The 10,039-nt window shown below is 41.2% G+C and overlaps 1 non-coding gene across 1 annotated transcript; it reads right to left on the bottom strand.

Annotated features, from left to right (window-relative positions):
* Positions 1–9,742: 9,742 nt before the first annotated feature.
* trnaa-ugc (transfer RNA alanine (anticodon UGC)) lies at positions 9,743–9,818 on the bottom strand. The gene has a single exon. It is a non-coding gene; the product is annotated as a tRNA-Ala (tRNA).
* Between the last annotated feature and the right edge of the window lie 221 nt (positions 9,819–10,039).

The following is a 10,039-nucleotide window of genomic DNA, read 5'->3' as shown; positions in this document are numbered from 1 at the left end:
GTATGGAAAAAAAAATGTACTGTAAGTTGCGCTGGATAAGAGTGTCTACTAAAATATAAATATAAGCACTGCAAATACTTACATTTTTAAGCATATGTTGCAGAACAGTGCCACATTACTTTTCTTCAGAATAATGACATTTATTAAAAAACGTTTTTTTAAATGTTAGTCTTTTCGCATACACTCTTACTCAGAGTGACTTACAGTTAGCGCAATGATCTTAAAATGGCTAGGTGAGGAGAGGATGCAAGTGTGTGTGTGTGTGTGTGGGGGGGGGGGGGGGGTGGGTGGGCTGTGGGATTATTTAAGATACTTTAAGTAACTATTTGAAGAGGTAGGGTTTCAGATATTTTCAGAAGATGGACAGGGACTCTTCTGTCCTAGCTTCAGGGGGAAGCTGGGTTATACGATTGGACAGCCAGGATAGAGAAAAGCTTTGACTGGGCTAAGTGGGAGCTGCCCTCCCATAGGGGTGGGAGGGCCAAGAGGCCAGAGGTGGAAGAACGGAGTACTCGGGTTGAGGTGTAGCGTTTGAGCAGAGTCTGAAGGTAGGGAGAGGCCGTTCCTCTTGCTGCTCCGAAAGGTAAGCACCACGGTCTTGTAGTGGATGTGAGCTTCGACTGGAAGCCAGTGGAGTGTGCGGAGGAGCGGTGTGACATGGGAGAACTTGGGAAGGTTGAACACGAGGCGGGCTGCTGCGTTCTGGATAAGTTGCAGGGGTTTGATGGCACAAGGGGGAAGCCCAGCCAACAGCGAGTTGCAGTAGCCCAGACGGGAGATGACAAGTGCCTGGATTAGGACCTGCGTCGCTTCCTGTGTGAGGGAAAAGGTTGTACCCTACGGACGTTGTAGAGCATGAACCTGCAGGAGCGAGTCACTGCTTTCATGTTTGCGGAGAACGACAGGGTGTGGTCCAGGGTCACATCAAGGTTCTTTGCACTCTGGGAGGGCGACACCGTGGAGTTGTCAACCGTGATGGAGAGGTCTTGGAGCGGACAGGCCTTCCCTGGGAGGAAGAACAGCTCGGTTTTGTTGAGGTGGTGGGCGTAACATCCAAGCTGAGCTGTCTGCCTGGCACAGAGATGCGTGTCGCCACCGCGGTGTCAGAAGGGGGGGGGGGGAGCTGCAATGATAGGAGACCATGTGAGGACTTGGTGTAGACTCGGTCCTAATTGATGTGTTCTCTGTCCCCTGGAGCTGCATGGTAAATGGTCCAGGAACAAAGGACAATGCCCAAGGACTAGTTAGCCCGTCCCTCTCTGAGGGGCCAAAAAATGTATCTCTGTTACAAGTATCCAGAGGACTGACTATTGTGATAGAATAAGGTTATAGTATCCATGTCTGGTATTGATCTGAAACTTGTTCAATGAGGATAACACCATTTCTAGACTATATGTATGTATGCTCTCTGTAGTAACTGCTATCTGTACAGGGAGAACTCTGAATTACTGTATTATGCAAAGGGTTTGATTATTTTCTCAGTAATTCTGACTTGTCTCATCCCCTCATCACACGAGCCTTTTAATGCTGTGACACCCTGTGGACATTGGGTCTTGGGGGTCAGGTTACACTGTAAACACTTGGTATTGTTTGATTGCGTCAATGGTGGTTGGTCCTTGGATTGAAAGGTGACATCTTCAGGTTGTCTAAAATGGAAAATAAAATGCCCTTTGTTCTCTCTCGCTCTTATTCTGTATCCAGTCCATGGAGGAAGATTGTATGATCAATTCTAATTTCTTAGGTTTCTAGGCCTAGTAAGCATCTCTTTGTTCTCGCTTTGTCCTGAAAGTTAACCTTAGGCTATGCTTGGAATAATACCTTGTAATGCTTGTTAATGCTTTTTAACTTTATACCTTGCATGTGAATCCATTCATTTTACAAAGTGAATGAAATATCTGCCTTTGATATAGACCATTCTCAGACCAGTTCTTGCTAGTCAATGTCAACTCCTTGCCTAATGCTTTGCTTGTATATTTGAATTATCTTTATGGAGTCAGATTAATATGTCAATAGGCAAATTACTTAGTTTCATTATGAGTCACATGTGAGGTATATACAGTTGAAGTTGGAAGTTTACATACACCTTAGATAAATATATTTAAACTCAGTTTTTTTTTTTACAATTCCTGACATTTAATCCAAGTAAAAATTCACTGTCTTAGGTCAGTTAGGATCACCACTTTATTTTAAGAATGTGAAATGTCAGAATAATAGTAGAGAGAATGATTTATTTCAGCTTTTATTTCTTTCATCACATTCCCAGTGGGTCAGAAATGTACATGCACTCAATTAGTATTTGGTAGCATTGCCTTTAAATTGTTTAACTTGGGTCAAACGTTTCGAGTAGCCTTCCACAAGCTTCTCATAATAATTTGGGTGAATTTTGGCCCATTCCTCCTCACAGAGCTGGTGTAACTGGGTCAGGTTTGTAGGCCTCCTTGCTCGCACACACTTTTTCAGTTCTGCCCCTTTGTGATGGTCACTCCAATACCTTGACTTTGTTGTCCTTAAGCCATTTTGCCACAACTTTGGAAGTATGCTTGGGGTCATTGTCCATTTGGAAGACCCATCTGTGACCAAACTTTAATTTCCTGACTGATGACTTGAGATGCTGCTTCAATATATCCACATAATTTCAGAACTGTTTTGGCTGTCGTTCATTTCCTTGTTTTGTTTAAAGTGTTCTATTAAAATTATATGACGATGTAATGGTTTTCTTAGAGAAGTGGAGGAGTCAGGCACAGGGATAAAGGTAAACAAACGTGTTTACTAAAATTATCAATCAATCTTCTCATCAAAAATACATCGTTTGGAGAAACACCTCCAACTACACAAAAACAGACAAACAATCACCGACAAGACAAACAGGAAATGCAGAGGTTTAAATAATGAACATAATTAGGGAAAATCAAAACAGGTGTACACAATAAAGACAAAACCAGTGAAACATCGATCGGTGGCAACTAGTAAGCCTGGTGACGTCGACCGCCGAACGCCGCCCGAACAAGGAGAGGGGCCGACTTCGGCGGGAGTCGTGACAGATGAGCACTCAACACGCTGCGCCTCGGTCTACTCCCTTCGATGGCCGTTACAAAAATGGTCAGAGTGAGGTGTTCTCTCATTTGTGTCAGTTAGCTCGGGTGTTTTGACTGCCGTGAGGTCAGAACGCTCGGCTCAACCTGACTCCTCCGCCAGAGCGTCCAGTGTGTGCGCTCTGAACACCGCGAGAGAAGAAACGCTCTGAATTTACGAACACCCAAAAACCGCACTCTGAGCGTACTCTGGCACTTCAGATTGAATTTACGAACACAATCTAAATCAAAACTAGAGAAATTTACAGACCAGAAGTGAGTGGTCTTGTTGCACTCGATGTAATGAAGACATGAAAAAAAGGGGTCCTTATGGTATAGCTGACCCTGCGAATTCCTGATTTAATATAGGATTTTAGACAAATCTGACCAAGTTGACCAAATCTCCCGAGCACATCTTTTAGGAATCACAGTTTTGAGGGAAATTATATTTAAAGCCACAGAGGGCTATTGCAAGAAAGTATATAAGATAGTTTTTTCAGTTAATATCCATTATTGTCAAGTATTATAAAATAATGCAATAAAAAATAAAAAAAATACTATAAAATAAAAGGTTTCCTTGCTGGACAAGGATTGTCCTGACTTTCAAGAATCTCTGAGCTAATTTCTTGCTATTCAACACATTTTGCCATGAGGCTGAGAAGAAAAAAATGTTGTAGTTTTAAAGCAAATTTCCTGTAAATTCCCCCCCCCCCCCAAAAAAAAATGTAATGGCTTATGAAGTGTTCATATGCTATCTTGGGGGTCTGACCTCAGGTGGATTTTTTTTAAATATACTGTATATTTTTGGGGGGTTGGACTGCGGTGGTGTGCTATGCCAGTGAGCTAATGAAGAGGGAGTATTGACAGGAGGGCTGACTGTCTGCTCCAGTCTGACCCAGTTAACTATAGTCACTTCACTTGGCCCTGTGGACAGGGACAGTGGTCTGAGTTCCTTCACACCGATGACTGGAGAATAGAATACAATTGAATAGAATAGGAGAGTTATTACTGCTTCTACACCTGCATTGCTTGCTGTTTGGGGGGTTTTAGGCTGGGTTTCTGTACAGCACTTTGAGATATCAGCTGATGTAAGAAGGGCTTTATAAATACATTTGATTTGATTATTATTCACCAGTTTAAATGACAGTCAATAAGACTGAATAAAAATAAGAGACCATCTCTTAAAACCAGCGAATTAACAACTGTTACTTTGTTTTACAATTGTGTGACTGATAGGTTATAATGTAAGTTGACAACCTATCATTTCATGGTGGCCATCAGCCAACCTGTGCTCTGACCAACACACACATGGGTCTAATACTTAAAGCAGTACATATTCCATCACGACTATAACTCACCAGGTGAAACTCAATGTCCCTCGTTGACACTTTTTTCCCCCTCCCCATAATCCATCATCAGTACATTTCATCTGTCATTGTAGGAGAAATACAACTGTATAGTTGTAGTAGTGTTGGGGAGGAAAGGACGTGAGAGGACACATAGACCGACAGACCAAAAGACAGCAGTCCTTGTCCTTGGTATTTCCTGTAGGCCTAGAAGTGTTTATTCTCACTAGGGTTAAGGCAGGTTGAGTCACTCACATTTCCAGCTGCATGCTTTAGTCTGGAGGAGTTTTATTTGTCAGGATGAGGAGGAAGGTTCTGTGATGCACGGCCTGCATCCCAAATGTTACACTATTCCCTAAATAGTTCTATACTTTTGACCAGGGCCAAAAGTGCACTTTATAAGTGCCATTTGGGATGGAGTCCTGGGTTCTGCGATGCATGTTCTTGGTAGTGAATGTCATGGCAACGCAGTGAATGTTCCAGGGAGTTTATTCTGTGGGTGAAACATATGTTGTAGATAGAATGTTTATACCTGAAACTATATTCTATATTCTACATGAAAGATCCATCTCACCAGTCTGAAGTTATCATTGATGTCCTGGATTGGGACAGCTTTTCAGAACATTTTAATTTGACATACATTTTGACATTTAGATCAATGATTCTGTCCTTGATTCTGTATTTGTTGAGTACTTTTGAAATGTACAGTGACAGAATTCAGAACATGGGCCATTCTTACATTGTTCTCCCTGTACACCAAGTCATAACCGTAGGATAAATAAAGGGGGCATATAAAAGCAGACAATGAAAACTCTTAAAATATTCTATGATTTATCACGACTCAGGATATGACCCAGATGCAGACACAAGAGTTGGATAGTACAGTTCCCATAATATGTATTATACAAGGGGGCAGGGCAGATTGAGGGCAGGCAGAGGTCAGTAATCCAGGGCAGATTGAGGGCAGGCAGAGGTCAGTAATCCAGGGCAGAGTCAAAGAGGTACAGAACGGCATGCAGGCTCAGGGTCAGGGTAGGCAGAATGGTCAGAACCGGGAAGACTAGAAAACAGCAACTAGAAAGACTTGAAAATGGGAAAAACACGCTTGTAAGACTTGACAAGACGAACTGGCAACAGACAAACACAAAACACTGGTATAAATACACTGGGGATAAATGGGGACAAATGAGAGAAACCTGGTGGGGTTGGAGACAAGCACAAGACAGATCAGGGTGTGACATGATTACATGTCTTTAAAACAGGTTATAGGCTACATGTGCACCACCAAGTCAGAACAGTAGAATCAATTAAGAGGGGTAAATATACCAAATTATTAGGGTGAGACACATGGGCTACTAACATCTTACTACACAACATACACTTAGTATTACTTTCTTAGCTACAGTATACATATCTCCCTGACATATTACATCATTTATGCAGCAGCATACAGGACATTTTTGGACTCACCTTGTTGTGATGTGCTCACTTAAACAGGAAGGTGGAGCAGCGGTCCTTCGTGGGCAAATTTTGTCATCCAAGTCATGGCATTCTCTGGATTTATGGTGCTTTCAAGACAACTGGGAACTCAGAGAAAAACAAGGTCGAATCATGATGACGTCATTGATCTTCAGGCCGTAGCTCTAGAAAGAGGCCGGATTTACAATTCCGAGTTGGATGACTGTTCGAAACCTATTTTCCCAGTCGGAGCTCGTTTATTCCTGACTTCCCAGTTGACTTCAGTGAATTCAAGACTTCGCAGTTCCAAGTTAAGTTGTTTTGACTGCGGCACAAATCATGCTTCATTGACAGCATGGACAATGTTGAATGTTTATCATTTTTAAGAGACACTAAATCCCTGATTTGGGAGCACACAGCCACTCCACTGAATAGCAGGCATGTGATTGCTTTGCAATGTTTGCAGTTAGCCACTGTCACTGATTCCTTCCAAACCACTTATTGTTGAATTTGCAATTTCCAACTTGTTGTGTAATGCTTATGTCCATTGGCCGATGAGCACCGTTACATTTTATCTATAATTTCCCTTCATTATTTCTCTTCATATGACAAGGATTAAAAAAGGATTTGCCAGTAGATTGTCGACTTGATTCATGATGACTGCTAGCGAAGATTGTGAAAGTATGATGTTGACATGATCACTCCAACCAAAGCTACTGTATATATAACGTGATTTGACGTCATTTTATCTGTGGCCAATGACCTTGAGCCTTCTTGGATGCGCACTTCTAATGTAACTCTATGGCAGCACCCAAGAGGGGCTTGAATTGTCTAGCTCTACCCTTAGACTTGGCGGTGACGTAGTGTCCCCATGAGTGACAGAACACTGAGCCAATCACGGCTCAACGCTCCGTATTTTCTGCTTGCTTGCCCCACCACCACAGAAAGCACTGAGCTGGGCTGAAACATCTGCGTTTTGGAGCTGCTTTACTCAAGAAAACAAAAAAAGAGACCATGTTTGTATGCAGCTTTATTAACTCAATGATATACGTTTTTTACATTATTTGCAAACTGATATGTGACATGTTTTAATGCCAAAATAACATGCAAAACAGGCAAGCCCTATAAATGTGGGGCTCAAAACTGGTGGGGCTCGCACCTGCTCTGAATGACAGTCGCCACAGACACTGTCCAATGGAGGTCAAAAATGCTTTTGGGTTGATTGACTTCAAATTTCATCTCCCCTTCCCTCACTCTCCCTCCTCCTTTCCCTGCCTCTTCTCTCTCGCCCATCACTCCTTCAGCCTCTCCCCATTTTCTCTGTCTATTCGGTAACCGGTACACCTTTATATAGCCTCGTTATTTTTTAAATATTTTTTACTTTAGTTTATTTGGTAAATATTTTCTTAACTCTTCTTGAACTGCACTATTGGTTTTGTGCTTGTAAGTAAGCGTTTCACGGTAAAGTCTACACTTGTTGTATTCGGCGCATGTGACAAATAAAGTTTGATTTTGATTCTCCCCCCTCCATTCTCTCTCCCACCTCCTCTCTTCCACAGGCAGGCAGACAGAAACAGGCAGATCTGTGGGGACCTGTGTGCTTCTGGTACCTGTTCCGACCGACATTGTCGCTCACACGTCGATCTGTGGACACCGTAGATCGAAAAAGCTTGCATTGAACGACAGCCCTGGTTCCCACGGACACGATAGTATTTGTTCTGAGCCAGTGTGACGTAGGATGTGAAGTTTGAAACCACTTAAAACTGGGACGTCCCTCCTAACATTTCATTCGCTCTTCCGACTGTCCATCAACTCCTGGCTGAACCGTGCATCGTAGCTAGTGAAGCGCATGCCTGTAATCTTACTTTTTTTTTCATATGCCAAAGATTATTCTAAATTATATATTTAAAAAATAATAATAATCTGTATACATACAAGAAGTATACAAATAGACAATGATAACATATGCTAGGGGGTACAACAAATTACAGATTATTGTCACGTCCTGACCAGTAATAGGGGTTATTTGTTATTATAGTTTGGTCAGGATGTGGCAGGGGGTATTTGTCTTATATGGTTCTGGTTGTGTGTGTATGTAGAGGGGTGTTTGGTTTATGTATTCCGGGGTTTTTGTCATTGTTCTATGTTAGTGTATTTCTCTGTTCTGTCTAGTCATTTCTATTTCTATGTTTAGGTAATTGGGGTTGGGGCCTTCAATTGGAGGCAGCTGTCTATCGTTGCCTCTGATTGAAGGTCCTATAAATAGGAATGTGTTTGTCATGGGATGTGTGGGAGGTTGTTCTTAGCATAGCTGTGTGTTGCCTGCAAGACTGTGTGTTGCCTGCAAGACTGTGTGTTGCCTGCAAGACTGTGTGTTGCCTGCAAGACTGTGTGTTGCCTGCAAGACTGTGTGTTGCCTGCAAGACTGTGTGTTGCCTGCAAGACTGTGTGTTGCCTGCAAGACTGTTTGTCGTCCGTCCGGTTTTCTTGTTTTGTTTATAAGTGTTCTAATAAAGTGAATATGAGCACTCAACCCGCTGCGCCTTGGTCCATCCATTACGACGACCGTGACAATTATACAAAGGCCTTAAAAGAAACACACTTATTGTTTTAACAGCTTTCTTATTAGAAGAATGTCGAATGGTCTTAATGTACTGCACGAATTCCTTCTAGAAAACACGGAAGAGTTTTTTGTAATTAGTGAATTTACATTTATGAATATGACATTTTCCCCATTAGCACAATTAGATTTATGAGATAAAATTGTTTTTCTTCATCTTTATTATGGTTAAGGAAACCGAGCAGCACATTCTACCTTAACAAACAAAAGTCATCAAGAATATGAATAATTATAAAACTGTGAATATCTTTCCATAATTGTTTTACATGTAGACAATGCCAAAATAAAATGTGAAACTGTTTCTGGATGCTCAACACAAAAAGTACAATTAATGTTAAATGTATTTTTTTTAGTTTCTTCAGGTAATGATTCGCAGGGTAATACTTATGGATCATTCTGAAAGAGACTGTCTTTGACCTTGTTAACAAGAAAGTATTTGTGTGGTAATAATCAGACTTTTCCCCTCCAACAGATATTAGCGACCAATGTATTCCAGTAACTTGTGACATAAGGAATGGATACGATATCCCTTTGAAATAAAGCCCGTATAGATCTGTTGTTCTGAGGGATCAAAGAGAAACATTTTCCCTATTGGAGTGTCAACTGGATTAAGCGAGGGTAGGTCAAGAAGGTGAGGTCTGGCTACACCTCTCAATAACATGAGAGTTCCAGACGGAATAGCATCAAAGACTACGGCGAACTCTCTTAGGTGTTACAGGGATATTGTAACGAGATAAAAATTCTTCATTATTGAGTAACAATCCTTCTGCATTAAAGAGTTGACTCACAAGCAGGACGTGATTATTGAACCAGTTCTTAGAAGATAAAGACTTGTTTCTATACAACATTTCCTTATTGTTCCAAATGAAATACCTATGCGGGGGGAAAATTATGTTTATATATTAACGACCACGCTAAGAATACATGTCTATGAAAAGCAGATCATTTTGCAGGAATCTTATCAATGTTATAGTTACAAAGTAACATAAAATTGAGGCCACCAAAACAGGAGAAGATGTAACGAGGGATGAAATTCCAAATTGAAGTTGGATTCTTTAAAAAATGTTTAGCCCAATTTATCTTAAAAAGTATTATTCAAAGTAGGAAAATAAACAAAAAAATGGAGACTACCATATTCTTTTTTTTAAACATTTTTGGTCATTTTAGCAGACGCTCTTACCCAGAGCGACTTACAGTAGTGAATGCATACATTTCATACATTTTAATTCATTTTTTTTTTCTCGTACTGGTCCCCCGTGGGAATCGAACCCACAACCCTGGCGTTGCAAACACCATGCTCTACCAACTGAGCCACACGGGACCTGTCATATGTGTTCATAATGACAGATTTCCTAATATAATGTGTACGATTTTTCCAGATGAAGTTGATAAGTACCTGGTCAACCGGTTTACCTATTTTGTTGTCAAGATGGAGGGACTGGGCTGCATAAGTAAGGCTGGAGTTACCTTCAGCTTTAGAAAGCAATACTCAACTTTTCAAGGATAAATCCCTCTGCAACCAATGGATCAACTTCTTTTTTTTT

Source organism: Salmo salar, chromosome 15, assembly GCF_965601325.2.
Source record: "Salmo salar chromosome 15, fSalSal1, whole genome shotgun sequence".
Classification (NCBI taxonomy): Eukaryota; Metazoa; Chordata; class Actinopteri; order Salmoniformes; family Salmonidae; genus Salmo; species Salmo salar.
This window is presented reverse-complemented; position numbering and strand designations above follow the sequence as displayed.